We start from the raw sequence: 22,708 nt of genomic DNA, 5'->3' as shown, positions 1-22,708 counted from the left end.
TAATAAATCCCCAGATAGCTGCATTATTGGTTGTCCCCTTAAAGCCTACAGCTCAAAAACGCTGAACTATCTTGACAGGTGTGAAAAATTTTCTTTGTGTCCTTTGTGAAGAAATCAATCTTGAAGGCGGGCTGATTAAAGTCCTCAGATAACATGCTGTTTCAGGATTTATTCAGATTCTTGGAAACACAGTCAGCTTACCTCGAAGTCAGACTTCTGATCTGCAAAAGGTTATAAAGTTTAAGAGTAACGGTTTTGCCATTTTGGATGTCATTCCATTATTGGTTTTGTAATTCTGCGGGTGTTGCTGGCTTACAATGCTGAGCCATTCTGCTTCTGTCTTTTTTTTTTATCTTGGCTGTCTAAATCCTTGAATAAACTTGATACATTGCTATTGACCTAGAGAATTCAGCTATGTGTCAGCTCAGAGATGTAGAATTTTATTGAAATAACTGCATAATGTTTCATGTTTTTGTAAGTTTTAACAAAGGCAGAATGTACTTTGTGAAACAATGAAGGGTGTAAAAGCCTCCAGTCTTATTATTGTAAAAATGTTACTACTGCTTTTTCCATTTTTCTTATTTATTTTGCCATATCATAAGAAGAAACATTCTGATTACAACATTCAAGCAATATAAATATACAAAGCACATACTGGTTTGAAAACAATAAAATCACCAAACGATTTTGTAACTTCACTGAAATACAACTTCATTTAATTGTACAGCTGAGCTCCAGTTGTAACAATAACTTTAGCAGTCTGATTTCCAACTGCTTGAGTGGTTGCCTGCCAACCATTGCTTTCCTATGAGTTGCATTATAAGGTCTATGTAGTTATATTAAAAATGTGAGTAATATTTGCTGTTTGAGTATCTCTTCCTTTTGGGCTGTAGCACGTGCCTACACACAAATGGTTGGTGGTAAAGTTGTTTCTGGCTGTGACAGCTTGACATTTAGCACTAGGTAAGAGTGAATGTAGCAATTCAATTCACAGGGGGTTTGTTGAATCCTACATGAAGTCTTAAAAAAGCAAAAACTTTAAATCAAACCCCACTGAGGTTCTATTTTAAATTTTGACCATTTTAAAGTCTAATAGGCAAAATATAGTCAAAACACAGGATGGGAAGCTGGGCACTGCCATGAGCGATACTTAAAAAAACACAAAAAACAATGAAATGCTGTACAGAGAAAAAAAGGGGGGGGGGGTGTCAAAACAGAGTGCACAAAAACACTCTAAAACCACAATCCCACATCCTCTACAATACCTCCCCATCCTTGCAGCTCCAAAAACTCAAAATATAGAACTCACTTAGGTCTTTGGTAAAAATTGCCTACAATCAGGACAGTATGCGAGCAATTGACTAGGTAGCAAATTGAAATAGACAGGCCAGGTTGTATCTTGCAGTAAAATTTAGAGTATACTATTTCAGAAATATTAGCCACAAATATTATACAGTGGCTGGACAGTATTTAAGCAGCTTGGTTAGACCTCAATTTTAGAGGGAGTCACAAAGTAGATTTTATCTTGACATAAACATTCAAATGTTTTTTAAAAGACTATAGCCACAAATATTGTACAGTGGCTGCACAGTATGTAAACAGCTTCATTAGGCTGTAATTTAAGAGGGAAAGGCGAGACAGACTTTATCTTGAAATTAACATTGGAGTGTATTACTTGAGAGACAATAGGTAGAAATGATTCCTGAATGTCAAATAGGCTGCATCACAAAGCAGGATTTACCATGCAGCAAACATTAGAATTTTTTCAGCTGAGGTTCAGCTGCAGAAACATGCCATGGCCATCTCTTGACCTGTCTCTGGGGATCTTACAGAATGTCTGGCCCAGTGTGGCTCCTGTACCTCAGATATGGCAGCTGCAAAAGAGCATGGCAGTGTTTTGCATGGCAGATTGCATATTCTCTGGAGCACTTGAAGGATGGGAGGTGAACTATTCCTTCCGAGGAGTCAGAAGATGATACCAATAAGAAGGAGGAAGTACGAGTGACTGTGCTGTCACCAACATACAAGATATGGGGTGGCACCACCAGTCTCAGCAGTGTGCCCTGTCTTTCATTCTTCCCAGCCACCAGCAAATTGACCCTGTGTGCTGGGAAGGATATGTAACCTCCCTGCCCATGCTTGCTGGACCATATGCTTGTTTTGCACTTATCAAACAGAAATAACAAAAAGCTTTCAATTGTAGATTTAATAATCCATTAGGGAGAGCATAAGTGAGTTCATTTGTAAGGCTTAAATACACTTTAACTCTTAAAGCTTTCACCTGAGAATAACCCTAACACTTAACCTAACCCTTACAATGAGCTCTTAACACTAAACCACTCTCCCTAATAACTAATCTTAACTGCAAAATGTAAATAAAACTGTAACCCTAGCATAACTTTTTACTTATCTCTTATGGTTACCTGTTCTCGTCTGTAGCAGAGGTGTGCAAATAAATTACATTGGGTCAAGAATAGCTCATAAGACTTTCTGCATCCCTATTAGTTATCAATTAAATGTGACAAATCTGTTTGTCTAGCAGTTTAAGCATTCCATTGTAAAAAAAAAAAACATGAATATTCTTGACCCATCTATGTTTATCAGTTGTCTCATCTCAGTTACAGTATAATGTACAGATGGAGATGGGAGAACCCTTACAAATTTGCCCTGTCATTGACTGACAATTATTCAAACTTAGCTAATCTGTGTGGAATACTAATATGCAGCAATCTGGTCATTCATCTGTTCCAGATATAACCTAAGAATAAAAAGGAGAAAAGTAAAAAAAAAAAAACTGATCTGCATCAAACATACAATTGTGTAAATCGGAGTGACATGGATTGCATGATCCAGCTGTTATGGTTCTGTTGTTTTTACACATTGACATTACTGTTCACAAAATATTAGTAGTGTAAAGTCCTTTAAAGGAGAATTATGAGGCGAGTGAAAATCGCTCAGCCTTATAGTTCTAGCCGACCTGTGACAATGAAACTGTCACAGGTCGGCTCAAGAGATTGGGAAGTGAGCGAACACATAGCGTTGCTCGCTCACGTCTCGATCTATCCCTGCAGAGAGCCATGACTGTTACTCACAGCTCCCTGCAGGGATTCCCCCCTCCCCTGTCCGATCCTCCAGCAATTAGTGGCGGAACGGACGGGGAAGGGGGCGGGCACAGCTGGCTCTACCTCTAGATAGGCAGAGCCAGTTGTCAATCCCGCAGTTGGGTAGATCTCGACAGTAATTTTGGGATCCGTCCCGGCTGCTGCGTCTCAGTATACTGCAAGCTGTAGCTAGTTTATGTCCTCCCGTTACCCTTAGGAGAACTATGGGGAAAAGCCCTGACCCCATAGTTTTCCTTTAAAGCTGAAATCCAGGAAGACAGCTAAATATACAGTAAAATACATCTATAAATACTATCTTATTTGCTAAAGAATTTCCACTTTTTCTGTTCATCTTCTTCTGAGATTTGCACATTCCTACCACACAGCACAGCTACATGCCTCCCAACTTTAAAAATTGCGAAAAAGGGACACCTTGAGAAGACATATTGGGCATGCTCACCGCACACGAGGAAAATGGGCATGGCTAAATTGCACTGAACATAGTTAAATAGAATCTACGCCTACATACTGTATACACTGTAAATAGTCTGTAGTCCTTCTACCAATAACATACTCCATAATTATTAAGCTTTGAGTCAGTCTCACTTTCATAAACCTAAAGAATGGAATAAAAAATAAATAAAACCGATTATACTGTACATAAGGAGCTAACACTTTGTTTGAGCCTATCTCAAAAAAAGGAACAAGCAACTGTGGAGAAAAAAAACATATTCATCAGAACTACAAAATACACAACATAGCATGCAGCAGTCAAGACAATGCAATGTACGATATAGTGCAGGGCTCAAAATTTCCACTCGCCTGCTCGCATTTGGCGAGTAAAAATAAAGTGAGGGCGGAATAAAGTGGAAATTTGGGTCTCCAAGTACCAGTCCGCGGGCCGGTACTATGTGGCCCGCAGCCAGTTGATATGTCGGGCACATGGTCGCAGACCGCGTACCTGACTTTTGGGAGCAGCTCCACGGTCTGCATCTGTGTCGGGTGCAGACCGCAGAGCAACTCCTGTCAGCTCTGGCTTCCTTCTGGCTTCCCAGTGTTGGTGGCCAGGGGAGGAAAAAATGCCTGGTCTGATGGGAGTAAATAATGCCTAGTGTTAGTGCCCATGGGAGGGAGAAAGTTTTGATGATGTTGATAGGCAGGGGGGGTGGCGGGGGGGGGATTGCAAAACATATGTATTTGTGTTAGTGGGCAGAGGTGGGGGGTATTGGTTTTCAGGGGGAAACATTAATGCTTGGGGGGTGGAGGGATCAGTTGTGCTAAGTAGGTGGTCGGGGGAACAAAAGTGCCCAGTTGGAGGTGGCAGGAACAAAAGTGCCCAATGGGAGTGGGGAAGAGCAATAGTGCCCCCCTGCACCATACCAGGCCACATGCCCTCAACATCGGGAGGATGCTATGCCATGTAGATGAGGACAAGGGCCTCTTCCCCACAACCCTGGCCCGGTGGTTGTGGGGGTCTGCGGTCAGGGGGGCGTATCTGAATCTGGGTGCTCCCTTTCATAAAGGGGGCACCCAGATGCCACCGCCCCTCGTGAATGAGTATGGGGTAGTTTTACCCCTACGCTTTCACCAAATACACAGTACAATTGTAAATAAACACACCAGTTTGCAAAGTCCTTTATTAGTAAATAAACACAAGTTCTTTATTAAACAAAAAACCCCAAAAATGTCCCACAATGTAAATCCAACATCAATCACATCATCCATCGATGCCTGCTGCTCGCCAACTCAATCAAAGAAAAAATCCCCACCGTCCGCCATCACGTGGGAACCCGACAATCTCTCAACGCGACTGACAGCTCTGCTACTGAATGTAAGCAAAGGGGTGGAACAAGGCATGATGTCACAGGACTTGCTCTGCCCCTTTAATGAGATTCAATGACAGCTCTATGTCCTCTAATGAAATGTAAACAAAGGGGCAAAGCAAGTCCCATAAAATCATGACTCGCTCCGCCCCTTTGTTTGCATTCAGGAGCAGAGCTGTCATTAGCGTCGAGAGTTCCTTGGGTTTGGATTTGGCGGCAGGAGGCGTGGATTTTTTCTTGTGGCGGGTGGGATTGACGAGGATCTACATCGCTGGATGACGTGATTGATGATGGATTTGCAATGTGAGAAAAACATTTTTTAAATAACAGACATTTGCTTGGACACATATCTCCGGTGAGCTGGTGACATCTTGTTTCTTCATTGGCCTGAGTGGTTTCATCCACGGTCATTTCCGCACCCAACTCTAGGGGTCAGGAGTACTGTGGGATACCTTTTGGACCTCCATATTTGGAGGTAACTTTAACACCTTAATTAGGCCAGAGGACAAGAGAAGCTTGGTTGTGATAGCATTTTTCTTAGAGATATTGTTAGACAGGAAGACCTGGCAGCTGTGCATATTGAGCTCAGCCCTGCTAACACCGGTTTCACATTTCAAAGAGGATAAAATTGTGCTTTCTTAACTCATGACTTGAAAGTGATGGACTTCTCTAGCTACTGTAAACTATCTTTGACTCTTAATGCCTCGGACACTCCACCCATGGGAAAGAGTATTTGGAACTATATAATTTAGCCTGCATCTTTCGTCATGCGAGAGACTGGATCCACAATACCTCCTTTTACACCAATACTTCTCTAGAACGAAACCTAATCTCCCCCTGGTCTTTGAAAGGTGTTCTTAACACCCCTCTCCGGCAACTACCTTCCTCTATAAAGGCCAATATAACCTTTAGAGACACCATTATTGCTTGGAGAGAGATTAGGAAACTACTACATATCCCAGGTGTCACCTCCCCATTGACTCCCCTTCACACTATCACGTCATTCCCTGTGGGTAGAGACTCAGCCCCATTTCATCTATGGCGCTCTAAGGGGATAACGACTCTCCAAGACCTTTTTACATCCCAAGGTACACTCAAAAACTTCCCTGATCTCTAAAGAGAATATTATATCCCGACCACTCATTATTTTCAATATGCCCAAATAAAACTGTCCACTGTCACATTACCCTTCCTTGGAATGAAATCACATGCTCTGCGCTATCCCCTCTACTTTCCACCCGCTCCTGTAAGCTATCACTGTCTTCCATACATCCTTATTTGAAGACTTCGCTTTCCTCCTCTTCGGATGCAATCCCACCTAACATACGTAAGTGGACAGACTTCCTACTTCTCTCCCCAGAAGATACTCATTCCCTTGTGTTAAGAGGGTGGTGTTTCCTCCGAGGAGTGATGATTTGCGAAACATGGTGAGAATTACAGTTCAAAATCATTCATAGGGCATATTATGCTTTTAACCTCCATCTTCGCAACCTTTCTCCCGGCTGGTTGACCTCTTGCCTGAAATGCCATACTCCTTCCCCTGATTTAACACATCTCCAATGGTCCTGCCCAGGAATTAATTCTTTTTTAATCTGTATAATGCAATATACGGGTTCTTATTCTGACAAATCGCGCCTACTATCCCCTGACATATGTCTGTTTTATGCCCCTTTGACTCACATTCCACCCTGTCACAATGCCAACATTTCTGTCTCCTATCCACCAAGAAGGCTATTTTAACTAATTGGATATCGCCTTCTGTTCCTACTATTTTCAATGTGAAAACACTGTTGCTTCGCCTTATGCTATTAGACAAATTAGACACCAACACAAGCACGGACACACATAAGACTGAACGATTCTTTGACATCTGGTCCTCTTTCGTTGCTTCTGAATTGATGACAGACCAACTTAAGTCCATTATGATCACCTACCAATACTCTTGGTGGTACTTAGAGGCAAAACTTTCTGGAACCTTTGGTGCTTTGGATGTCCTTTGACTTTTTGTTCTTTGTTCCCTATTATATGTATACTCGCTCCCCTTGCTCTAACCTCTGATCTCTCTTTTCTCTATTACTATGCCATGATTTATTGTGTTTTATTGCCTGCATTTCTATATTACTGACAATGTCTCCTCTCTTTGTATGTCTTCTTCCCCGTCCATCAATGAGAGCCTGTCCCCTTGTTCTCTCCCTTTCTTTCTTCCTTTTCTTCTCTCTGTCACTCTGGACGCATCAAAAACTTCTTCTCTTCTTGATAACCGCAGTTTTCTATAGCATAGCGTGGGATACCCTCTACACAGAGGCTTTGTTAGGCCACATTGTCCCCTATGTTTTGACTTGCATATATGCCATGACTATGTTACATGCTGTTTTACTATTGTCAAGTTGTGGTTGACTTATGTTTCCATTGCAAAAACAATAGACATGCCACAAAAAAAAAAGTGTATTTGGAAACATTTCTATTCACAGCATGTTATTTTACTGCCTGCTTCAGTTGATACTAAGGCAGTATTTCAACTTCCATAGAATAACAAATAGCCACATCGCTAAAATCACTGTTTAGAGATCTAATTTTCCCATTAGAAAATCTTTCAAGTGAGCATATTGTACATTCTGCATCCTTGACTTGCCTTCTAGGTTTAGGCATACATATTACATAACTGCAGAGCTAGTAATCTATGTAAAACCTTGGCATAAACAAAGTTTGTAATAAAGACTGCTTGCAGCAAATGTGCTAATTGAAGCGAATGTTTAAAAGCATTTTGTATGCGTTTAAAAAATTGCTTGGGCTTGGAATAGTTAATGCTGTATCAGAATTTCAGCCCACAAGCTTGCCAAAAAGGTATTCATTAGTCTTTTAAACAGTGTCAGCAACTGCTGATGTTACCTCCTAAAAGGGTGAGATAAGAGTGGAGTAAATATAATTTAATGCTCTCTGGGGCTTCACTCCCCTACTGTGTGATCATTATTATAACCGCGCCATTCTGAGCGATCTGCACAAACCACACTCTGTGCATTCAGTAACAATATGTACACATTAGCAGGCCATTGATGAGGATTCTGTCATGCTCAGGTTAGTATGCACGGCTGGCTTCTGGCTTGCACAGATGCTGCAGGGACACAGAATTGTTTCTTGCTTTGTTGCAAAGGAAAACAGCAAATTGATGGGCAGCAGAAACATTTTTTCTTCTTTTCCCGCACTGCTGGAATGTTGTATCAATAAAAGGAAAACATGAACTGCTAGCAATATGTCCATTTGTTGATGACTGTAAATACAACAGATGTACAGCATTTGCCGCAATCATTCCAACCAGGCAAACCTTGGAAAGTAGTTGTCAGGTTTATTGTTTCAGCCACAAAAGGCCTGACATTGTCCCAAGCAATATTACTTGAGCTAGTGGCTGCTTTTCTAACATTACTGTGACCCTCAGACCAATACAAAACCTTCAATTAATTTTACTGGGAAACAGAAAAGAACGGCATAATACTGATAAAATGAAATGAAAATGACAAATGAAATTACAACACAACAAGGTCTAGACTGTTCCTGGGGAGCTACGCTATTATCATGATGCCCATTTATCCTAAGTTAGACAGTTGGGGTGCACCTACAGGAGTGCAGCGGTCCCTGTTCACATGGGCCCATAGCATTACTTTCACTATTGTAAATTTACTGGTTATGTGTTCATATAAGATTTGGTCTAAAGAAAAGTAGCATTCGGTTGTCACATCCATATTTCTACTCTGTTATGTGCTGTTTTAACTTCTACCAAGCCATGTAAGGCTTATTTATAAGAAAATCTAATGTCCCGCTTTACTGAAAATCAGTAGCTCAAAGGCAGAAAGGCTGACATTGCTAGATTATTTTTTTCCGATTCATTGTGGATTTCAAGTCAAAGAGGTACATTAACATTTATTGCTTGTGAAGACAGAGAAGCCTGACATATGAGGGTTTTCCTCCCCCACCTTAAGCTGTATGAGTGTCAGTCCTGTTTTGTCAATGTCACTGACCATTTTGCTATGCTGTATGCACTGGCACGTAGAAGGTTCTGAACTAAATTCATATGTATTTCAGCACTTGATCTTATCCTTTTCTGAGGAGCAACAGAAAAGGTCTTGGTTGAGTAGACATTTGAGGCTTTCAAAGCCTTGTGCTATCATAAAAGCTAGCTCAGGATTTCTAAAAGAAGAAGACTGTGTTAGTGGATTCCCCTCAAAGGTGGGACCATGTAGCCTATTATGGGGACCAAACCATAGAAAATATATAAAAAAGGTTTATTTGAGAGACCCCAGGGTGAGAGAGAATTAGATACTAGAAATAAAAGCTATACAGTATTTAGTGAAGGTAAGGAATTTACAGAGGTATTTAAAACAGCTTGGGGAGTATAATTTGTCTTGCTCCAAATGATAGGGACATAGTGACATTACTAAATAAGTTAATTATAAGCAGAAGTTCTTATGCAGCCCTAATGTTTGAAAGACTGACCCTTATACAATATAGTTCTACATAAAGTTATAAATATAGTGTAAGGCTTCCCCTGACCAGGCTGCATGCTGACCACATGTCTCTTTAACCATTTTCTCCCTGGATATATGCTACTTCCACTGACCCATATATATACTTTGGACTCTTAGGGTACTCACTGTTGCACTATTGTATCTGTACCTTACCCCTCTATTACAGTACACCCTTTGAGATCCCTGGCCTGGCCTGACCAGTATCCACCAGAAGTCTTCCACATACCTGCCTTAGGCTCAACAGCAGTGTAGTAGAAGTCCAACCAGCACATGCCAGTTCTCAGGAGACGCTCCCATCCAGAGGTTCGGAAAAGGATCAGTCAACATAAAGAAGCCTTTCCAAAGCTTTCTTTGCAGAATTGAAAGTGATTCAGTACATGTTTACATACTTCAGTTATGACACATGGAGGTTGCAGCAGAATCCTTACTGTTACAAAGGAGAGAGAGCAATTACCAACAACAAAGAGGATAGTCAAAGTCCTGTATCCATCCCCATGGGGATTCAAGTATTTCCAAAAATCCTATGCCTACATCCCTTGCTTTTCCCACTAAGGAGTGAGTGAAGGCATCTACATACATTCTGTGCTTGGTGCCCTAAGCATTTCCCATGACGAAGCCTAGTTCAGACCTTTGGACATAGGCACTGTGGTTATAACCATTAAACTGTTCATATATTTTGTGCACTATTGGGATTTCTCTTTCTAACAGAAGCAAGATTGTGGCATCGTCAAGTGGTTGTTGTAACCAGTCACATCAATGAAGAATACATGAAGTATGTCTTCTAGTGTAGGTTTGCCTCTCTATTATTATGTATTAGACTGCACTTGATGAGTGTTAGAAGATTAATTCCTTCAGTTGCTTTTATATCTGCAGCAATAAATTCTCCAGCAGGGGCAATTTTTCTTGTGTTTTCTATCATGCCAACATATGTGCAGTGTATATGCCAATTCTTCTCCCTTTACTTCAAACATGTCGAAGAACTCTGAAGTGGCAAATGAATGACTGCTTTGACTACAGCATACAGTACATCTTGACAGATTTCTTTAGATGCCCTTGAGGAAACACTTTAACTGGACATATTTTACAGAGGCTTTCTCTGAAAATAATTTGTGATGTGATATTTAGATATGATAATTGGAGGTGACTGTTTATGGCTGTTTAAAGGGGCCTCAGTGTAAGGCTGATAAGTAAGTTTTGCTGTCACAATATAAGCAAGACTTGGTGTTCCTCCTTGAATCTTAAGTATCTTGAATACACTGTTGGCCATTTTTTTAGATATGCTAAGGCAGTTTTTCTACGGCTGATTCACACCATGTACACTGCCTAGTTAGCTAAGACCTGATATATGTGAGTCTGCTTTAATGATTTCCAGCTCAAGAAGAAAAAGTTCCTGGAACTTCTGGGTTTCTCTGTTGGACAATCCAACAAATAACTATAATCTTTTTGAATAAGGCAGGTTCTCTTTCTTTAAGGGCTCCTTTAAGTTTGCTCCAATCTCTTACATGAGAGATTAAGGCCTTTGGGTCGTGGATCTTAACATAGTTTGATGACTGAGGGCCTAACCCTATGATCAGCAGGTCAAGTTAATTCATGTGTGGGATGCTAAGGTCCTAATCTACTGAATTGAACATGGATCTCCAGCATCTGTAGTTCTCTGGGCAACTGTCGAACTTCATGAGGCTGGAACAAACAGAAGAAAAGCTGTCTGCACAACAGATTCCACTGGGATAGTTTATTAAAGCTTGTATCACATTACTGGTGTCCCACCCCCAGTGACGCATTTCACCAATCACAGGCTTAGTTGTAGAGAGGTTTCTACAACTAAGCCTGTAATTGAGTAAAACGCATTAGAGGGGAATGGACCTTGGGTGGGACACCAGTAATGTCTGCCTTGTTTGCTTCATAACTCTATTTAAGCTTTAAGGAAGACTTAATTTTGTGTTTGGTTCTAGAGGGTCGACCTCTAGTGAATATGCAGATCCTTACTGAGACAACTAGTGTTTGTGCATAGCAGGAATAAAATAAGTCTATCACAGCACAGCAATTTCGGCAGCAGTGATAATTCCAGGAACAACAGTTCTTGTAGTTCCACAAGCAAAGTTCACTACACAAAAAACTCTACTACAAAGCTTTCCTAACTGTGGTTTTGCTTCTAATGAGTGCGATCAGACACATCAAAGGTAACACAGCAGACTGAATCCTGTATCCGATCCTAGTTGCTCCAGAAACAGTGTGATTTCTAAGCAGACCTCAGAGTCTGCATTGCAACCACGTGCTTTCCGATGCACATGGTGCAGACAAAGACCATGTGCTTTTTGATTCATAATTAGTCAGGTTGAAAAAAAGACACAAGTCCATCGAGTTCAACCCCATAAGGCAATCGGATATTCCCTGGATCCACAATCTCTGAAGCCTAATATACCTATAAGAACTAAATATCAAGTAATATTCTGTTCATTTAAGAATACATCCAGATGTTTTATAAAACAATTAACCGAGCTAGCTAGAACTAGATTCACATGTAAAACTTCACAGCCGAGAGAGCAGTGTGTTGAAGGCTTTAGAAATCTGTCTTCTTACTATTCTTTTCAAAATGCTGATATATGCAATAGCATACCTCCTTGGACCCAGCATGTGGGAACAGTATGGCCACTTGCTGATTTGGCACAATCCACAGGCAGCTTATCTTTTTAATAAATGTCTAAGTCCCATTGCACTCCTGACTGGTAAGTCCTTTTGGAATAGGTGGGTGCTGCAGTGGCAAACGCTTGGCGCCGCTCAATATCAGAAAAGAAGGGGTAACTGGCACTCCAGTATGCTTGATCAATACGCCTTTATTGACGCATGCTCAGTATCACATAACACAACGTTTTGGGGCCACACAGGGTCCCTTCATCAGGCACAACAGGCAAAAAATTTTTTTAATAAGACACAGAAGTTGAATCCAACTCAGTTTTACTTCAAATAAATGCAGTTCAAAGGATGTTTTTCCATTATTTATGCTATTTATGCTATATGCTATTCAAAACTTGAAAACTAAATGGCTACAGATAGACTTTTATGGGAACACAAATCACTATAAAACCCAAAAGAACTTATGACACTGTCCAGCTATATCGGGACAAAAAAAAAATAATGCTTTGGCTGGAAATTGTCTTTAACAGAAATTCATCAAGTCCTGTCCTGGGATGTCTTCTGTTGTGGCATTACTGATAAAACCCCACCAGTATATGAAGACTTCTGAATACTTTTTTATTTCTTTATCATGATACTTGTTTGCATGGAGAGATATAACCCAAAAATCCCTCTAATAAGCTAAAGAAGGGACCATTAGTGTAATGTGAATTTTAAGTGCCACAATTTTTACTGGAAAAGTGGCAGCCTTACCCTGCTTTAACTGGCCAGCTGCATTATTCTTGAGGGATGTCAGTGACCTACATATGGAGAAATTGGAAGTAATGTGTTAATATAGTCTTTACTCATTTGGAATCCATCACCTTGACCTTCCTAGATGTTTTCTCCACATCCATCTACTTTTCGTTTTCGTGAAATATGATAAAATGAGAGCTGAAATGTAAAAATTAGGTTTTCTTGACATTGGCACTTAAATAGTAAAACATGTTATTATAGCAAATCCATAAATATCTCCTAAGGCTTAACTTCCCTACTGCCTGATCATTAGTATAACCGTGTTAAACAGTTGTACAATGAACACTGTTTCAACCTTTAGCATATCAGTGTTCAAGCAACTTCATTTTTGACAGCATTTCTGGCCCTCAGGGCAGCATGCTTGAAATTGGCATACCACTAATCATCTGTTTACAGCTGATTTGTGCATATATCTGTTGTTCTCAGCACACTTCACTCTAAGTCGTGCTCTATTGTTGTATTAATTATAAGACTTTGCTGTATCTATTTGATGAAATATAAGATAGATCAGTAACCTTAATATTACTAGACTACTTTTATTAATTAAGAACGTGCGTAACTAAATAACCTTTCCAAAGTGCTGAAACCAAAACAACCAGCGCTTATTTAACTGTGTAGTGATCTAAAATCTGATTGGCTGTTATGGGTTACTGCTCTTTCCATCATCTTAGTGAATAGACAAACAGTGAACGACTATAAATGAGGTGAGTATTATTATCAGCAGACCACAGTAGGCGCAGGAACAAAACTATATATAAATAGTAGATAGCCAATTATTTTATCCCCTATCCTTCTACCCATGGGCAGCAGAAACTCTGTCTGGCCCTATTTGGCAAATCCAAAGTACAGTGGTCCTCAATAAGCTGTATGTTCATATATCACCATAACAATAGCTAATCTGAAAGTGGTTGTCAATATTAACATTTTTCTTACTATTCGACACTCATTCTAAATTCTTCTGGTTGTATTTTTAGATGTGTCAAATGGCCAGTAAGGTGTCAGAAAGACACATTTACACTTAGATAGGAGCAAAGAAAGAATTGTAGAGCTATATCAAGCAGTCAAATGCCCTATTTTGATGTCCTAGAGCTAGAAAGGGAAGGCATATTCCCACTTGGCTTGGTGATAAGGAAAACATTGAGGTTACTATTGCTGAAATTTTTATAAAGCAGGAAGGATGGGTAGGGAAACACGCTCAGCATAGAAATCAGCTGTCAGCTAATACTTATAAGCACATTGCAACCAGAAGTGATTATATGTAGCGGCCCCCAGATAAAATCTGTAGTTTTGCAAAATAAATAGTAAAAGAAATGTCATCCGTGCTAACAATAGAAGGTAGAAAAATGGCTTTTTTACACTAGAGCACACACATTAAAGAGGATTTTGAAAAGTAGATTTGAAAGATAAAACATAATGCATCTCTACATTCATTAATAAATAATTCAATGTATTTTTTTGCAACTAGTGTAAGTACCTGAATCTGAATTGTTATCAGCCTTTTGTAATCCCCTATGCAACAGTGCTCAGACTGGATAAGGAAGAGGACTGCAGAGGATGGACTAGGAGGCAATCAGATGTGTTGCATGCAAATATGTTAATAAACAACATGCCACAAGAAGGAGAGAACAGAGGGAGGACCTTATTAGTCTGCGGCTGTTCTTTCACTTTCCAGTCAAAAGGCTGGGGGTAGAGAGAGGGTACCACTGTATTTCTTAAAGAGGAACTTTACACATATCTTCAAAATAACAACAAAGGCACCTTCAGAAATATTTAGTAATGACAATCTACAAACACATACTTCTAGATAATTCCTTACTATTTTTTGCATACCTTTTCTTCCCCAGTCTTCTGACAGTGGCCATTTTTACTAAGGGCATGTTACTAAATCTCCCTTTACTTCCTGGAACTCTGGCACATGTGACTAGGACATGTGACCATGCACATCATCTCAGGGGAGGAAATGCTGTTCCCTGAGATCTCAGGAGATTACAGATGAGATTTCCAAGCAATGCTCTGCTGATGTAACCTTCCTAGAATGCAATGCTTGGGCACATTACATAATTTGTGCCAGAACTGGACAAGGAAGCGGAAAAAAAAAGAAATTGCAAGTAAAGTAAAAATATGTTTGTTGAGCTAAAGGATGTAAGATGATTTTATATCAGCATGTAGAGCTGTATGCTGATGTGATTTTTAGTTAAAGGGGGTAAAAGTCAACTTTATCTAAAAACTGAACTCAAGCTTCAATGTTAGTCTTTCATAGTTTTACATGCTCCTTTCCTGTACTGAAAATGCTTAGTCTGTTTTAACATGTGCATATAGGTGTTTGCCTGGTGTTCAGCTTTAAAACTAGTTGCTTTAGCATGTGTTTAGGTATTTTTGGAAGATCCTATTTGAATCAGGGGCTGACTGGCAACTTATAGCCCAGGGGGCATGTACAACCCAAAGGCCCATGGTGCAGCAACTTGGCCCCCCTCCCGCTCTGCCTCTTCCCCCGCCCCCACCTGCCACTTCTGCCATCCATGTAACGAGAGTGTGAATAGTCAGGTGATGTGAGGACCCACTAGGAAGTCCATTAAAAAGGGGTGACTGGCTAGGTGATGGCACATTCCTCCTGCTGGGCTCCCTTCATGGTTCTGGCCTAACTCCGCTATATGTGCATTAGTTAGACACTCTCACCCACTGTAGGCCACCAGACTTCTGGGCTGTGAGCTGCTGGAAGGATAGTGGGAGGAGCCAGACAGTGTTAAAGTCAGTGTTCTATAATTTTTCTCGACCCCATACATTTTCTTGACTGTGTCACTTCCAGTGGGGCTGCATCATTCGAATCAGCTGTTTTCATGACCCCCTTTCTTCATACACACCTGGAAGTGACACAGTAGTACCGAAAAAAAAATATCAGTACTCGTTCTCGGTACCAAAATACCAGTATCGGTGCATCCCTAATAGTAACAAACTAAAGGGGTTAATATCCCTCCCTGCAAAGTGCTGTAAGTCAATATTTACAATCCAAATAGGATTATAAAACAGGACAAACAATGACTCAAATGTGCTCAGTAAAAAGTGAGAAATATTTGTGTCCGCAAGAGCTTAAACAGTTAAATCAGTGCGGTATTTATGAAGTCCTCCTCCACCTCCCTGCAGACACACACCTGACTGTGGGGGGGAAGCTCACCTCAATTTTCGACCCAAATGACAGGTCTTACAATGCTGATACCTTTATATATGTGAGGGATGCCCCAAGCCCAGATGTTGCTGCCAGAGCCGACTCCTCTAAATCAAGTGAAAATATGTCCTCTAATTCCGGTAGCATGACATACAATGTGTGTAAATAGACATGTAGCACTCACCCCCGAAGGAGCCACTGGAATGTACGGGTACTTCTGTTTCACCTCTGTGATAGACCTCAAACAATGAATCCACAGCACACCAGCACACCTTGTGAAGTTTTGTAAAAGTTTTACTAAACAGATAATATGCGATAGTACTACAATATAAACAAATGAACAATTACAATAGCAAATAAACAGCAAGTGATACGAGCACTTTAAATATGCAGATAAGTCTTAGCTATGGCTGCCTATCTGCATATGCAAACAACACTGAACTAACTAATATAATTCAATCAGCAAACTGTGAAGGCAAAGTCTCAGTTCAAACAGACCCGGGTCTTAAACCTGGCCAGTGGTATTTAACTAGGCTAGCCGTCGGTGGGGCCCAAGTCCTGCTTGTACAGATGGTTAAACACAATATCACTGTGGCCAATGGCCTCTTGCCACTCCTGTAGCTTAAATTGAAGTTCCCAGCATTGGTAGGTGAAAAGAGGTGGTTGATCTCTGCAGCCAACAGCTTTCAGGATCCAGCAGCAGCAGCCTGTGCCACACAGTAGTAGTAGCGATGTTTGTAGCAGGTCCCTGTAGAAAGGCTGGCAGGGTCTCTATCTGATACAGCAATCACTGGATTCCCTCATGGAGCGCTTTCCACATTGTAGAAGAATCTTTCAGCCGGATCCCCTCAGCAGGATAGCAGACAGTCACAGACACTGGAAATCACAGACACTGTTCAGCAGACAGTGGTCATCTGCAAACACCTCAGGTAGAGCTTCCTCCAGATCACAAAGCCTCCTGGGTCTGGTAGTTCAGTGAAGCATAACATCCACTCTTTCTTCCTGTGTTGAAACTCCAACTCCCACAACACCTCAGTACTGCTGAGAGCTGAGCCAATCAAGTCTCTGTAGCAACATGCAATCATAAATAAGTCCTCCCAGCAGCATTAAAACGTGGGTGGGACCATCCTCCTTCACTACAGGGAGCTTGTGCTGCCTTCAGGCGCCCCTCTTCTGATTTGATGGGGCCCGCCAGGTGCAAGAGCACTGAGTGTAACGTCCTGTCGGCAGCCCTGGCCAGTGGACGGAGAAAGCTGCTGTGGCTGCCGGGTGCCAGGGAGTCCGATTACTGAAGAGGGCACTGTCAAAGCCAGCCAAGCAGTTTCTTCTCCTCGGCAATACAGCAGCAGAGTGGCCGAGAGGGGAGGAATGAAATAAGTGATCACGGCGGCGGGGACCGTTTTTAAAGGTACCAGAGAGGCCCCTGGCCCAGTCCGCCCCTGATTTGAATTGACCTGAAATGCACATGTTCTTTTCCCCAGCAAGACAAAGCAACACGTTCACTTAAAATGCATCTAAAGCCCAAAACAAAAAATAAGATATTGCAGCCTAGCAGTCCTTAGGATGTGGTAGATGCATTCGTTTTCTTTTTTTCAGGCTTTTTTTCCTTTACGTTAACCTCATGCCTGAACTGTATCAATAGATGAACTACAAACATGTAAGCCTCTATTTATTTACATTACATGGGGGATAAAGATCTTAACAGTTTACATAAGAAAGATAAGATTGTTTTTTCTTTCATTTAAGCTCACAGGAAGTGACAAGAACATTGCATTTCTGACAAGAGCAAAAGCTATAGAACAAAAAAAAATAAAGTTGAAAAAAATGTTTCAAAATGTAAATAAAAAAATAATAAATAAAAAAATAAAATAAAGATTTGTGACTTTTATTTTTTTTTACTTTTTTTGTTTGTGACTTATTTTTTTTAACTTTTTTTATTTATATAGATTTTTTTTTACACTTATTGTTATTGCTATTACATATTACATATAATAGCACAGGTACACTGACAGGTCCTCTTTATGGAGACATTAGGGGTCTCTAGACCCCTAACGTCACCTGGAGACCCCAAAATAAGTTGATGAAGCACAGATTTGCTTCATGAGCTTCTTCCCTAAGGCAGTAGGAGCCAGATGACTGACAGGTGAATGCGGAAGTGATGTAATACACATCACTTCTGCATTCACACTACAGACGGAGATCAGCAAGGAGCTGACTCCCTCCCTCCTCCTCCTGACGCCCTCCCGAGCCGGTCCCGGGCCGCAGATGGGCTAGCGGATCCCGGGATTAAAGGTGAGGGGTCAGGAGGGGGGAGATGGCGGCACTCGAGATTGGGGGGGCGCTCCGAAATTCACGCCATACAACCGATCGGTGGCTATAGAGCCGCTGATCGGTTGTATGTGAAACAGCCAATAACGGCTTTAGTAACGAGCGGGTCTTTCCTGCCCGTGCGCGCGCAAGCAGGAAAAAAATGCCGTCTGGCGACGGCAACCCGCGGATGCGAGTCTGCCGTCCGTCCGTTTTTTCTTAACGGGTGGACGGCAAGAGGTTGAAAAAGAAAAAAATTATTTAAAAAACAATTGGGCGGAGCTAGCAGTGACAGAAAGCTCCACCCAACTGTTTCCTATTGGCAGGTCCCGGCCAATAAATAACAACTGGACGGAGCCGGCCGTGACGTCACTTTGCTTCGTCTGTCACTTCGGTTCAGACGAGCCGAAGCATCGGCCACCTTCGGGAGATATACGGGCTATAGTGAATAGCCCGTACAGCAGCCCTTAAGTTCGACTGAATCGAAGGGCTCCCACAACCGAAGCTAGCCGAAGGATCAGGCGAAGCTACGGCTGGATCCTTTGGCAGCTTTGTGAATAGACCCCTAAATGCCTTCCTGTTTGAAACCCTTTCCCCTTCCTCCACCCAATTGTCCTCCACATAGTCTCTGATTAATAAGATTTTTCTCCCACAGGTCAGACCAACATTAGCTGCAGGACCAGATTTAATTTCCTCAGTACACATGGCCTAATTCGGAAGATTCTCACTAAATGAATCAATTGGAATTTAGGATCAATACACGGAACCATCCTGCTTGTTTGTTATGTGTTAAATTTATTGAACCTTATCTGCAACAAACTTCCCTGGCTGCTGTACCAGCACCGTTTTACACTGTGGGGGGAATTTATCAAAGCAATTGCGAGTGTTTGAACTTGCACGGAATATATTTGCACCAGATTTATCAAGCTAGTGTAATGTTGTTGATAAATGAGGTTTAATAGACTCCAAGAAAGAAGATTTCTAACTTCAGGCAAAAAGCTGAGCTGTAGCATCCTGAAGTGGTCATGGGGACTTCTTAAGTTGTGAGTGTTTTCTTAGGTGATGCTCCAGTTTCAGACAGCCCAGAACAAGTGCAGATGAAAACAGGTGCAAAAAACATGCAGTTGAAAAAGTAGTGCAGGTTCTGAAAAAAACAGGTGCAAAACACGTGCAGTTGGAAAAGTAGGGCAAGCTCTGAAGAAAACAGGGGCACATGTTAAAAGACAGATTTGCACATTTAAAAAAATTGATCTAAGTGGCTAAAACTGTTGCAAGTGCTTTGATCAATTCTCCCCTCTGTCTTTACACTCTGTTATTGTGCTTATTTGAAAACAATAAAAATATTGTGAAAAGAAAAAAAAAGTTATACTCACCCGATGCTCAAAGATGGATTGTTCTTCGACCGGTCTTTAGAGCCTCTCTTCCCCTCCTCTGCAGCGGTCTATGTCTATATCATCAATGTCTATAAACAGAGGGGAATTTATCAAAACTGGAGCAGACAGAATCTGGAGCAGTTCCTGAAATGCTGCAGGAAGGGGAGACAGGCTGGAGGGAGCACTGTGACAGCTGGCCAGATTGGAGCTTCAAGTGAGTATACCTTTGTTATTTTACCACCTAGGCAAAAACGAGCACTTAACCCATGCAGTGCGGGGGTAACCCTCCTGCAAGATTTAAGAAAAAGTTTTGCTGGAGTACTTCTTTAACTACTTGCTGTCTGGAGCAATTTCTTACATTTGCACACACATGTTAAAATCTGAATTTTTGGCTAGAAAACAGCTTCAGGCCCCCAAACAATTATATATTCTCTGGAAGCAGAGGCCCTGTAGAATGAAAGGATGCTAGTTGCAATTTTTTATGTTGCACGTTATTTGCGCAAATGTTTATCAAACAAGTATTTTTAGGATAAAATACACTAAAATTTAATTTACTGCACATAAACAGAATATAATGCCCAATTTTTTGGTAAAATTTAGAAGATGGGGTCATGTCGTGTAAATAGGCACCAAACATACCAAGCCTTAAAATTGCGTGTGTCCGTGAAACCGCAAAAAACTACAATAACCAAAATTGCCCATAGGCGACGTTTTAAAAGTTTTCATGGTTCATCAGTTTAGTGTTAACAGTGATTGATAGGCTTAGAATTATTGCTATGATATGTAACATGTGTGGCACAATTTTTGTTTTTTCACGTAGGGGCATCTGGCGCATGTTTGCATTGTATGTGCGTGCACGTGGGGGGCCGGATACTTTTTTGTTGCATTTTTAATTTTTTTATCTGCTACTTTATTTTTTACATTTTTTTTATTTATACTCAGCTTTATTGCTATCACATAGAGGGCTAACAAGCATAATGTCACCTAGGGACCCCAAAAAAGCTGATGAAGCATAGACCTGCCTCATCAGCTTCTTCTTCCTTCTGGCTTTAGGAGCCAGAGGATGTGCACAGTGACACGGGCAGTGATGTAATGCATATTTGGAAAGTTAAAAGGACAGCATGCCAGGATACAGCGCTACACTTAAGGGGTTAAATTGGAGATATGTTGAGTTTCCTTGTACGGTTTGAGCAGCTTCAGAAGCGTATGGACCGGGGTGTCCGACCGAAGAGTAAGTTAAACAGAGAAGGGAAGGGAGAAGCGCTGCAAGCCGAGTAAGGAACAGGGCGATTTTTCGCAGAAACTTGTAAGGGGCGGGCTGGAAAACTAGGAGCTAATATAAGTTCCCAATCTTCCGTGGTTAGTCCAATTAGTTTGAGTGTGGTCCCAAAAAAACCATAAAATTGTGTTCGCGGAGGTAGATGAAATGGCGTGTAAAAAAAGACCAAAGAGGAAAACAGAAAAAATCTAGGGACTTACCCTTAGGTAAAGGATATTACGTGGTCATCGACGGAGGGTGGAGTTTGATGATGCTGGTGTCGCACGGGTTCCAGCTTGCCAGGAGTGATGTCTGTTCTCCAAAATCTTGTTAATGGAAGTAGGCGAGGAGGTGAAGGTGAAGTATTCTTTGCTTTGCTGCCGGCTTGCAGGGCTTCTCCCTTCCCTTCTCGATGTAATGCATATTACTTCCAGGTCCAGTGATAGGAGGAGAGATCAGCGGCTGGAAGTCTGCTGATCTCCCTCCGATCTGTCAGGCCGTGCCGGTCCTTGGCTCACACGGGGGGTACCGTTTTAAACAATCGTCTGCTGTTTAAAACGGTACCAAGAACACCACTTCTAGCGTATGACGTGTATTTATGTGACCCCGCTGAAGTGGTTAAGGCAGCCACCACATTTAAAGATTGGTAAGCAGCAATATATTACATTTTTGTTCCTCCAGTTTATTGATCCAGTACAACTGCACATACCTTCTCTGTGCTCCCCCTCCATTTTATTGGGAAGTCAAGAGCAAAGAGAGTTAGCTCTGTGCATGCTACATGCCACAACTTACAGAAGGCTAAGGATGTCTCTCCGTGCTCTTGTGACACCATTAAATCCACTAAATGCCTGGCCTTGGCCAATTGCCAAGCACGAGATAGTGACATACTCCCCCATACCCACAAGTACTGTGTATGTTTTTCACTTCCCTTAGTTAAACAGAGCATCAAGTGAATGAAGGAAGGTGAGTATGTGCTTCTGGGGAGGGGGTATACAATGTGAACCTGTTGCTTTGCCCTGACAATTGTCTGTTGGAGACTGCATGTCTAAATTTAATGTAGCTAATGTAGACATAATGTTTTCTCGACTTAGTATGTGTGTAACCTTTAAATTTGTGTAGGAAGATAATTCACACATATGTAACTATAATGCACAAAAAACATGGATATTATTTCCTTCTTAACAAAAGTAAAAGTAATTATTTTACTTTTCTTTCTTCCAGTATTGTGCAATTGAAATTTAATGATTGTGTTTTTTGCAAACTGAACTAGAGACAGCAAGAATCTTTTTTTATAATGTGACTAAAACATGTAGCATAATAAGGTTTGTTGAGACACAACACTAGCATAATAAAAAATGTGTGCATCGAAGATGGTTACTTCTCAAGAATCCAGATAATAATCTTCAGAGTTTAGGATTTTTTAAAACATAGAGGGTAAGCTAGAACTTGTCTCCAAATCTACTTATAATTAATGATATAATAAATTTGACTTTCATCCTTATTTTGATCTTTGGCGACTAAATTTGTCATTTTCTGCTGGTTCAGTATATTACAATGAGCTTGTCAACTTAAAAGTGCCAATAGACATTGGCGCCAAAGGACGTTTATGGACATAGGTCTGTGGATCTAAATGAGCATTTTCTAGTAACAGAACAATCTAAAGGCAATGGCACAACTACCAGGGTCACAGCAGTCGCATGTTCGACCGGGCCGTGGCGTTCCGCCACTTGGGGG

This window comes from Nanorana parkeri, unplaced genomic scaffold, assembly GCF_000935625.1.
Source record: "Nanorana parkeri isolate BGI_ZX_2015 unplaced genomic scaffold, ASM93562v1 scaffold265, whole genome shotgun sequence".
NCBI classification, from domain to species: domain Eukaryota; kingdom Metazoa; phylum Chordata; class Amphibia; order Anura; family Dicroglossidae; genus Nanorana; species Nanorana parkeri.
The sequence above is the reverse complement of the archived record's forward strand: the minus strand, read 5'-3'. Positions refer to the sequence as shown.